This window comes from Schistocerca nitens, chromosome 2, assembly GCF_023898315.1.
Source record: "Schistocerca nitens isolate TAMUIC-IGC-003100 chromosome 2, iqSchNite1.1, whole genome shotgun sequence".
In the NCBI taxonomy this organism is placed as follows: Eukaryota; Metazoa; Arthropoda; class Insecta; order Orthoptera; family Acrididae; genus Schistocerca; species Schistocerca nitens.
Window position 1 is genome coordinate 500,139,095 of NC_064615.1, and position 12,275 is coordinate 500,151,369.

The 12,275-nt window shown below is 42.1% G+C and overlaps 1 non-coding gene across 1 annotated transcript; it reads right to left on the reverse strand.

The window, feature by feature from the left end:
* Nucleotides 1-11,926: 11,926 nt before the first annotated feature.
* Nucleotides 11,927-11,998, reverse strand: Trnap-agg (transfer RNA proline (anticodon AGG)). Its single transcript has one exon. It is a non-coding gene; the product is annotated as a tRNA-Pro (tRNA).
* Nucleotides 11,999-12,275: the final 277 nt, after the last annotated feature.

Below are 12,275 nucleotides of genomic sequence, written 5' to 3' on the forward strand. Positions count from 1 at the left end.
ATGTCTCTGCGAGCTGGTGGCAGCAATCAGTGGCGAGATTACACACTGTGCAATCCCCAGGCAGAAGACGAGACGTCGATGCGGGTAGGTACTCACTTCCGACGAATACACGTGTTAGCGTGGTGTGGCATCTGAAGGAGGGATGCGCCCTGTCCTGACGGGAGTTATTGATGAAGTTGCTGTTGCTGTAACTGACCATGCACCACGTGGCCCAGCTAGTGATAGTGCTCGTTATGTGTCACGAGAACTGTCTAGCGCACGGAAAGTTTTGCGGTCATTTTACACTGGTGCCCACACAAGATCCAGACGGCGCGGCAACTCAAACCTCATGATATGCAGCAACGTTTTGAATTTGCACTTCGGTTTCTGGCACGGATCGTAGTCGATGACATGTGACTGGACAATATTCTATGGAGTGACGGCCTAAACTTTATGATGCCGGGAGCAGTGAATACAGAGAAGTGCCAGATTTTGGACACTGTTAAATCCCGTGTTGTGCACGTGGAGCCAATAGACTCATCGTACTTGACTGTGTAGTGTGGATTCACAAGCACCTGTGCTCTCGCTCCTTTCTTGTTTGAAGAGAATACACCCAGAGCGGCTGTTAGGTGTAACATGTCGTCTGCACATCATCGAGGCCTTTTTCTGCACCATGAGTGGAAACCACTGCTGTCACGCAAAATGGGCCAACGCCTCATGTCACCCAGTGAAGGCTCTGCTTAAGGCAACGTACGGGTTGGCGGCAGGAACGGCATCCAGCCATCCCTGACACTAACACTGCCAAATCCGTTGTACCCACGCCGACTCTGCGATCGCTGCGGGACTATGGCGTAAGCGAAAGAAAGAAAGAAATATGTCAGTGCAGAAAGTTTTGTGTGTTTCAGGTTACATTCCTATACAGGTCGACATTACAATTTTTTGTTTTTTATTTCATGCTATTTCGTTTTTTGCAAACAATTCGCACTGACTAAGTCCACGGCGAGTGAAGTTATTGGTTTGCTTATTTATTTGCTTATGAATTACATCGGTTTTCATACACACGCAGGATTCTTTTCAGTTTCATGTAAGTGATGTAGCTTTGAGCTCAGTAGCATATTTAGCTTTTAAGTTCACATTCCCAGTTTTGTATGAACGATAATACACACACAGTAAAGGCTACTCACTTACAACTCTTCTAAACGTCTTTGCCACGTTCACAGCCCCAGACTTGCGTCTGGTGGCGAAAATTAGAACAATTTTTTTCAGCGTAAATCGGTTCCGCATTAACGAATTAGAATATATACCAAGATTCGCTGCCACACGATGATTACCGGCCACAATCGATCTCCGTGAGTAGCTGCACTTGAGAGGGGGAGGATACAAATTGTAAAAGTAGACCTAGGCTTGAATACAGTATGAAGGTTACGATAATGACACAACAACAAGAACGACAACAACAATCAACTATAGTTCGGATTTGTGGGATTCACATAGTGAACGACCAACTCGGTTGAGGCTTGTATGACAATGCGTCGGCGTAGAAATAAAGAACGACAACAATTGAAATGCTAAAAGGATGTGAAAATTGGCCTAGAACCTATCATACAAAGTTTTCAGTAATGGATGTAGGTGTATCGTATAGACATCCATACAATGCTGTAGTAGGAATCATGAAGCGGAAATCAGACTGATTTCTACTGTAATACACACAAACAGTCAACCGTTTCACCCGCGATGCGTGCATGAATCCTTTATTTAGTTACCTGTTTCGTGTACTGTTTCCATAATTTATCGAAATTACATAGGAGTTGATTTAAGGACCATTTAAAATTACTCAGATTTTCCTATGGCCAAATGTCATACAACATGACTTCCTATATCGTTCTCTTGCGTTCTTAAGCTAGACAAATTAATTCCTCTCCAGAACAGAAGAATTAGTTCATAATAAAGAACTTTTCAAATTTAGTTTTGCTATCAGGTAGTTTTATTATTCGGTAAGTCGCCGAAGATGACTGTAATTATTTTTTATCTTTTGTATTTTTGGGCTTGATTATTCCTTTCAATGAAAAATTTAATGACAGGTATATGAAGAGCTGATTAAAATGTCTCACTGACTAAACCACAGTAACTGTCCTAGTGACTCTTCGTAATTAACTAAATTTGTCACTGATACTGTAATCTTTCAGATGCCGAACTGAACATACTATGTATGTCCATCTTTAATTATTTCTTTTTTTAAATAAGAGTAAAAAAATACAAAAAAAAATTTCAATAACTCTTTTAGGGACATTAATAGGATTTACTTCTGTTGATGTATTGTGTACAACGGGGTTGTAACGGCTGCGATCAGAGTGTGCCATATTCTGTAGAAATGGCTCTGTAACAAGGTGTGAACGACCGTAGTAGCAACCAGTTATGGCGCTATCAACTTCTAGTTAGAGTTTTTTTTATATTTCGCAGTAGACCCAGACAACTACGTTTTATATTATCCCCTCCATTATCTCCATTTGTGACCAAGCTCTACCATCATAAAGATTGAAGGAACATTGAGAGTAATGACGTATTACTCTATGGTCAACTCTCAGTATATGAATATCAGATTACTTTTATTTTGGATGGATACAAGTTTGTGTCGAGTTCTTTCTGAAAAGACATTGAGTTCTGTACTAAGTAGTGCGTAAATCTGTGGAAAAAATTGTAAGAAGGAAGCAAATGAAAAATTCCGCCAGTTTTGTCTAACGAATTATTTGGATTTATGAACTGAATGAACAATAAACTATCCATTGCTGATGAGGATAAATTTCAATTCTAGTGATAAAGGTTGTGGATTGATGGCATGGGCTTGATAGGATGACACCAGTTCAACGGACGAGCCTGCAGCACATGGCCAGTTGTATTTCTCCACACAGCTTCGAGAACTGCGACTAACATACCGGGACACACATCGCATCGGCTGAATTAATCTGTCTCCGTTTCAGAAAAATCGAGGAAAGGAACACTCATTTTATTTCGAGATGGGAAATTGTGTTACTTACTGTAAGAGTAGTATAGATATCATAGTTTATTGTGGACACACTGTGTATAACTAATGAGAAATACAATTCTTGTAATTACTATGTTCTCTGAAATTTTTAAAGTTTAGGATAGTAATTAGTCATTGTATTTTTGTTTCATGTAATGACTCCGATTCCGTCAAATCTGGAACGAATCTTGGAACGAAATCTGATTGTAATTATTCAGCGCTACGAAATACAGGGTGATTCTAAAGTCACTATACATTTAAGTGATACAGTAAGTCACTATACATTTAAGTGATACAGTAAGTCACTATACATTTCAGTGATACAGTAACGGAATATTTGTTTCTTGCAGGTACTACGACAGAATGCTTACCAAAGAAGAACGAATCGCTGTTGTTTCTAATCGTCTTCGTGGAATGACGTATGAACAGGTGTGGACAGACTTTGCCAGTCGATTCCGGAAAACAGGCCCCACCAGTCTTCCTATCAAGAGCCTCGTCATAAATTCCAGCGTACTGGTTGTGCTGCAGATGAAGAACGTCCAGGGAGGGCGGCCATAACGCCAGACACCGTGCAAAGTGTGCACGATGCGATCACACGTAGCCCCTCCGCATCTACCAGGAGACTTACTAGGGAGCTTGGTATTCCTCAAACCACTGTGTGGAGAGTTCTTCGTTACAAGATGCACAAATGTGCGTACCGTATCCAGGTCGTGGGTAAGCTTGAAGCGGAGGATTACGCAGCCAGACAAGCTATGTGTCATGACCTGCTACAAGCTGTGGAAAATGATAATTTCATGCAAAATGTCTTGTTTAGTGATGAAGCTACATTTCATATCTATGGACATGTGAACAGACACAACTGCAGGATCTGGGCAGACGAACAACCAAGTGTGCTGCAGGAGTGGCAACGGAACACAGCAAAAGTGGACGTGTGGTTAGGGACAACGCGGTCAACAGTGTACGGACCCTTCTTCTTCGCAGAACAAACCGTTACTGGAACTACATGCCTAGATATGTTGGAACAGTTTCTGGAGCCCTAGTTGATATCTGATGGGATTATGGATACTGTTGTTTTTGAACAGGATGGTGCACCACCCAATTTTGCTCTCGTTTTTCGGGAATATCTGCCTCAAGCATTTCCCGGCAGATGGACTGGTCGTGCCTCTCCACGGATGTGGGCAGCCCGCTCTTCTGACTTGACACCCTTAGAGTTTTTTGCATGGGGGTTTATCAAGTCTAAGATACACCAGGTGAATATGCACAGCACAGAACACTTAACACAGCGGATTCGAGCCGCAGCTGCTGAGATTACACCAGATATGCTTGGGCAGGTTTTTCGTTCTACAGTGGCGCGCTGGGGGGGGGGTTCCTAGACATGCAAGCTGGTCACATTGAAATGTACTGAAATTATGTCCTATTGTAACATAAGTTGCAGTGCCATTACATATTGGTTAATAAAATTTGTTTTAAGTACAAAATGTATAGTGACTTTAGAATCACCCTGTATTCCGACACTGAGAAGTGTATAAGTTGTACATCTTCCTTCAGTAGTTAGATTTAAAGTTTTTTATTTACGCATGTTGACAAAGAGTTGTTATAATTGACGGTGTTAGATTTTTTTTCGTATGGTCTTAGATTGAGGTAATAGCTGTCACAAGAACATTAATCCACGACTGGAGACATTTCTAATAAGAAGGAATAGGCTGACACGACTTTCTCGTAAAAATATGGTATATAATGTTGACGCGGAAACAATATCACGTGGCGCAACTGACCAGGATTAATATTGAGCAGGCAGTGGACGGTTGAGTATGGGTCGCAACAGAACCACAAAACCGGGATTAGATCGGCCAAATGTTTCAGAAAATACAAGCAATATTAGATGTTCATAAACGAGATCAATTCGAACAGCTAAAACAGTTTAGGGAATATAAAACTCTAAAACAGGATTTAACAGAAAGCCGGAAGAAAGAGTTATCCTAATGGATAAGGTAGGATCGAACAGAGAATTCACAGGTTGAATTATCGAATCAGATGCAAGAAGTAAAGATTAACTTACATAATAAGATTAAATCAGCACAGGATAACATACACAAGGCATTAACTGAGCCTCAGAATGCCTTGCGCACTCATCTGTAGGAAGTTTCGCAGTCGAATTCTGTGTTACTGAATGAGATTCCCAAGTATCAAGAACGCATACGAATCTACCCATAGATGTACAAGCTTTAAATGACGAAGTGGCAGATGTTAAGCGAGGTAATTCCACCTTAGCAGCTGCGACAGCTGGTGCATCTGCACAAATGTCAAAACTGACTCTTATGACACAGCAATTGTGGAGTGTTGTAATGAACAGGAAGATAATATAAATTCAAGCTTTCACACATGGCTGCAGCAGAAAGACGAACAGCTCGCTGCCGAAATACCTACGGAAGTCCACACTGTTGTCGAGTCTATTGCCTCAGGGAAAGATAAATTGAATAAAGAAGTACCTGACAAATTAAAAGAATTTAAGACTCAGATCACAGAAGATTTAGTTCAGTCTCGCGTTGAGATTATTCAGCATGACGGGGCAGTTAATCGTGAGCTAACATGTTTAAAATAGGACTTCCATGACAACCAATACGTTGTAAGCGACAACGAAAGAGGTAATGTGCCTGAATCACTCATTTCCGCCACAATATTCTCAGCCTGTTAACGAATCAAACGTCATTTCAATCGCATTTTCTGTACAGGACAGACTGATTATGTGATGTTTTTGGGAGAGGAAAAATCGATTAAACGTAGGCAAATTCGTGTGTTTACCCCTGAAAAGGAAACATCTCTCCCATTGTGTTTATTCGAGCTTTCAGTGGAGTATTACCACGTCTATGAACTGAAGAACAGAATATAAGTTTCGTCATTGGGTAGTAATAGGGCGCTTTGGGCAGTTGATACAACCGAGTCCTTCAGGACGTATGAAGAGTTTGAGAAGTCGTTTATTGGGAAATGCTGGTAAACAGAAACTCTGGAACGTCTGCGCAAGGAGGTATACAGTTGATAACTATACAATCCGGGGCAGGGCACACTGCGCAAATATTCCACTATACAGAAAAAGAGGAAGAACCTTGCTACACTGGAATGATGGAGAGAGGCGTCCGGTGCAGGACAGAGCCACGCTAGAAGAGCCCTGGGGAGATAGAAGGTGATGGAAACTCAGATGCGAGAGACGCCGCATGTTGTAGAAAACTCCCGGAAAGAAGAAAAAAAACCAAGTATGGAAGAATTACTAACGGTTATGGATACATGAGATGTGTTATACGAAGACCCAAGATCGAGTGGAACCTTGTATAATGAACAATTCCGTACAAGTCATTAGAATCATGTGAGAAGGTTCAATTTTCGCAGGATAACAGGCCGTGCTGGAATGGAAATGGACCGACTCCTCACAACCCAGTGATGAATACGATGGAGCAGAACCACAACAATGGGAACGGTAATGCTCGCAACAATAAGCGATTCCGTAGTAAGAGGTATGATCGAAGATTTAGGCCAGATTACCAGGCGTTTTCCCGTAACCCTCCAAATAAATCTAATTGATCCATCCACCTTCTACAATAACGATTTCACGTGATCACTCCATCATATGTCGCTTCTTAATATTACCTATAAATGTGGCATGCTTAAAATGTTTCTCACTGAAGTTGTAATCGGATGATTCCAGGTCCCCTATATTTGCTACAGTCATTACCTTGCACTTACCAACATTTCTTAATGAAATATTTTATACATGAAAACTGACAAGAAAGTGAAGCACCTAGAAGTAATGTTCCGATGTCAACATAACTTCGTACACGTACATCACGTCGGCGAGTATGTAAATGATTGGATTTGCAACTCTGTGTGGCAGGCAGAGCGAACATCCAAGTGTGTTAGTGTTACTCGAGTTTGGTGTTGTTACTAGTCCTGGTAGCGTACAAAAAGGACATGAACAGCGTCAGATGTTGATTGATCACTGCTAGGATACGGAGATATCGCGTACGCGTGTGAGACAGCGTTGTCAGTACTTGATGGAATTTGAAAGGGGCCTTACTTTTGCCCTCCATTTGCCCAGCTGGATGAATAGCATAATATCCAGATGTGTGGGGCATTCGGATGGAACAGTGGCCGACTTTGGACTGCAAGGGAACATGTGGGCAGTCGTATTCGTTCTTAAGCTCCCCGTTGACCTGTGCGACCATCAGCAGGGAGGAAAGCTTTACTGTAAACTAAGCACAGCGTTACCTCTTCACACCTGCGCCTGCAACCCGAGAACAAGCAATGGGCGGTACTGGGAGATGAAGAAGCTTGCACAGGATAGAGTAGCATGGAGAGCTGCATCAAACCAGTCTCAGGACTGAAGACCACAACAACAACAACAACTAAATTCACAAGATTTTATGCAAACTGACGTCATTTTGACGACAAAAGCTGTATCGTAGATGGCCGCCCGAAGTGGCCGTGCGGTTCTAGGCGCTGCAGTCTGGAACCGCGAGACCGCTACGGTCGCAGGTTCGAATCCTGCCTCGGGCATGGATGTTTGTGATGTCCTTAGGTTAGTTAGGTTTAACTAGTTCTAAGTTCTAGGGGACTAATGACCTCAGCAGTTGAGTCCCGTAGTGCTCAGAGCCATTTGAACCATTTTTTTTTTTGACTCGAGCAGCACACGTACTTATCATCAGGGGAACTTATACGTAAGTAGTATTCATAATACACATGTAAATAATGGTTATGAAGTTGGTAAGTTCTCACTTTCGAAAGAAAAGGTAACAACAGTTGCCAAAATTCCAATGAATGTACGAACAGAAGATATAATGACCTGCTGCTTAAATTCGTCTGTTATAATTGCTATCCACCCTTTTCAATTATAGACCAACTGCTAAAAAAATTTTCAGAGCTTCTAAAAATAAACTTATGTTGTTGGCACAGCTTAAAGAATATTGTTGAATAAATACGTTATTGGCTTCGTAGATGGCCAGATTCAACTCTTTTTTTATTGTAAATCAGCAAGATGTTCTACTTTCGCGGTTAATGAAAGCGTATTAGGAAAAACAGTTAGTACAATATGTTCAGTTAGTTTCGGATTTGTCCTTACCCACACGCCTATCATCATTAATGCGGAACTTGACATATTTATGAACAAAGTAGTTTCGAGGTTAAGTTACCCCGCAGTGAAGAAAAAGTGTAACCAGTTCAATGTTTCGAACATTGTGTTCACCTCATGCGTTGGGTACCGAACAATGACTAAAGCAGATAGACAGCTCTTGCCTTCATCGATGAAACACGTGACATCAAAGTGACGACACGTTTTAATTAAATGTTGTGAACTTACAATCCCAAATGTCTGCCTTCCGATCTATTGGTCGGAGACTACCAGCAGCCAGATTAAGTCATTACCGTCCCATGCGTGGGCTCCCGTTAGCACCACAACACAAACGGCTGCATTCGGAGTGGTGTTTTCAGCAATGAAACGCAGTTCACCACTACCTCGGATAACTATCAACGGCCAATAGTCTGGCGACGTGGGAAGAGGTTCCAGTCTTTCATAAACTTGTATAGTCCTCCGCTAGGCGACACGTCTTTTACGCTGTCCGTAAACGCCGTTCTATGTCAGTGTATCGAATTGCCTGAAACTGATCTATAGATTGAAAATTTTCGTAGGCAATACGTTGGTGTTATACCAGGTGTCACAGTGTGGGAAACCGTCGGGTATGACTAAGGTCGCAGGTTCGAATCCTGCCTCGGGCATGGATGTGTGTGATGTCCTTAGGTTAGTTGGGTTTAAGTAGTTCTAAGTTCTAGGGGACTGATGACCTTAGAAGTTAAGTCCCATAGTGCTCAGAGCCATTTGAACCATGTTACGAAATTTGGCAGAAGCTATGGATTTGTTTTCCATTTAGATCCCTTTAGAGATTATTAACATTAAATTAGACTAACCAGAATTCATACAGATGCCTACAACCTGGTTTCGCGCTTCACCACCAACTCCACCACGAATCGAACGACGAAAAAACCTGTCCATATGATGCAAGGAAACAGTCCCAGTGCCAAACACTTTGCAGTGAGTTATATTTGTAAGCGTCGATGCAGTAGGGGGGTGCTGTTGTGGGGTCGTTACTTCTGGAGTGATCCGCTTTAAGCGTGAGGTACCTACCGTTTTCCTAGTTGTCGTCCAAATTGTACGCTAGTTCTATTTGCAAGTTCGCATCTACATAGTTACTATTGTAGGAATATGACTAAATGCAAAAATTCGGCAAGGGGTTGCTAATGATTACGGTGCTAAGAAGCGATCGAATCAATTACTTTCTGAAGAAGACTCGTAAATCGAGATCTGTGGGTAAACCAGTGCTGAAGTGGGCGTGCTACTGTAAATCGGTAGTAGGCTCGCACGCTATTAAATAAGCATGCTATCACTTTTAGGTACCGCAAGAGAAAGAAAAAATGTCCGAGGACCCCATCACTCTCGTGTTATCGAAAAGGCAGGTGACTGTCTGAGAAAAGTACAAGCGATTACTGAACTGCGCTGTGTTCCGCTGGGATCGACTGCCATCCAGAATGCACCGTCGTCACATTTGCAAGAAATACTTTGAGATGGTATTACTTTGTACCAAATGAAGGACGACACAGCAATGAAATTATTTTCCTCTTATTTTAGCAACGACTTCAAAGAAAAGAACGCTACTACCGTTACAAGCGTATGTTCATTACGGTAAACGATCGCTTGATAAACGTAAATCTGCTCTGAAGTTCTATGTTTTGCAACATACTCGGGCAGCTGGAATCAAGGTCGCTGTCCTAAACGAATTTCTTTACTAGTTTATTGTTAGTAAGTAATGCTTGTATAATATTTTGGAGCCAATTAACAAAATTGTCTTTCTAATAACCATTTAGATTAAGGGTTTCCTTTTTAGTATTTACTTTCGTGCACTGAAATTGTAAAAACTTGGCGCATTGCCGAGACTGACTTCCGTTCCTGGCCACAGGGTGAGACTTTTACCTCCCCTCTCGCCCCCTCCCCTCACGATAAGTGGGAACAGCCAAAAATAGTTAACAACAAACAGGGCGATGTCTTTGGAATCTCTTTCTCCATCATTCTGCTCGGAGCTCGAACTACTAACACTATGCGAACAAACGTACAGCCAGATCGAAAAAATTGAATAGAATGTTTTAAAATTAAAGAAATGTCTTCTACGACAGAACTTCCCATAAGCCGTCAAAATCCCGAGGTCGTATTTATTTCGCACTTACTTTACTATAAGAGTAGTGCATTTAATTGCGTAATCATTAGATTCAAGCAAAACCTCACTGTTTGCTAGACGGTCGTCCTGTAGAATCTTCAAGCGATTCTGTTTTCTACTTGTGACGATAATACATGTCGGGAGGTTTTGGTCGCAGTCAGATGATGACTCCTAAGATAAAAGTAGCTGATCGCCATCAAATGACGATTGCTATGGTAAGTGATCCATCGTAGCAACTCACTGCAACGAACGATAATCTGGAACAGAGCCATCAACAACTAGATGTTAGAAAGAAATGTCGCTGATTGAAAAGAGCGCTGTGGAAACAATACCACCGTTTCCGCACCTGAAGAAAATGAGGTTAAAGGCAGTCGCGAACGGAAGGATAATCGGCTGCTGTTTTTGGCAAGCTCCGCTTCAGCTTATGGCACAGTGATCGTTCGATCAGTTTCCAAAGGGTTCACGGAAGGTGTTTTGAATTTTCGCAGATTATATTGATCCATCATACAATATATTCACTTTCAGTGGCTGTGTGAACTATCCACGACGCACTTGATACGGTAAGTTCCATCTCTCAGTAGTCATCAAAACTGCATTACTGCAGCGATGGAGCAGCGTGACTGTCTCTATCCCAAAAGCAGATATCCCACCTTCTTCAGTCACTGACATGTTACACACAGAGTCTTTCGAAGCAAGTTTCAAAATGAAATGAAACAGATTTTGAGGCAATTCAATGTTTATCATCATCCTAATCCGTATATAACAAGCGAATCTGATACACAAATGGGTGATTATTTCTTGCACAGTATAGCTATATCACTTGACTAAGAGCTCGAATATTATAGAATTTTTATTGCATCTTGCACTAGTTGGTAAGTGTATTGAAGACTGGATGTCGGCTTCGCTGTGAGAATAGTGACGACCGGTAGCGGCACACGATTTCCTTCCTTGTGGAACTAGGATTCATAGTAAACACACTGACATAGTTCTTAGTTTGATGAAGCATGCACGTGTGTCTCGAGGATTTCTTTTTCTCCGGCACTAAAAATGGCGTCCAACGAGACTTCCGCTCTGTGGTAACAGTAGTTGGTGGGCAGATCAGCTTTCAGTGACAAAAATCTTAACGCCACTACAGTTGATGAGGTTTATTAGTTAAAGGTACTTGAAATGTTTACAAATATTATTATAAACCATTCCTGCTGGTTGAAACCAAGCACAGTGAATATTATAGGCCACTCTACAAACCGATGCAGCGCGTAATAGCAGTGCATGAAATAGAAACGAATAGAAGATTTATGGAAAGACTGTGTCACCAAATGAATTTCCTCAAAGGACGTTCTGCTCTACTGAAAAGAATTCAACCTTGTAAATCCGTTTGCCTTAAGGACAACTAAACAATTGCAATGTAAATGCATCGGAGCAGGAAATGTACGTTAAAAGTCAATAAAACAACGGTTGCATCGAAACGGAGCTGTGTTACGTGTTTGTGCTCCGCCTCTCAAGGCCTGAATTCCGGCCCATCGATAAACTCCTGCATTCCTTGGTTGCCAAAGCTTTCGGCATTTATTGTGCTTACGCAGTCTTTTGGATATAGAGTTGGATGCAGCTTATCGAACACGTACGCCTGTCCACTTCTTTTCTTAAAAGGGCAGGAACGAACCGCAAAAAATTCGGGCTCGTCCGGGATTTGAACCCGGGACCTCTCGCACCCTAAGCGAGAATCATACCCCTAGACCAACGAGCCACGGCGAAAGAGGTGATACTACGTGTTAGAGAAAGCGCGTAAAGCGTGACCCACTTCCGAGCAACAGGCCGCACCGCTACTGCTACTGCTGCTGCTGCTGCTGATCTGGAAGGCCGCCTAACACTGGCTGTCAGATCCGTTGCGACGGGCGACGCTGCTCAGGTAAGGCATGTTGAGTCTGACCGTCCCTACTTCAAACAGGCAGGAAATAACCTTATGAGATAGCAATAAAAGCCGGCCAAGAAAAATATTCGTTATCTATGGTGTGGCCTAATCA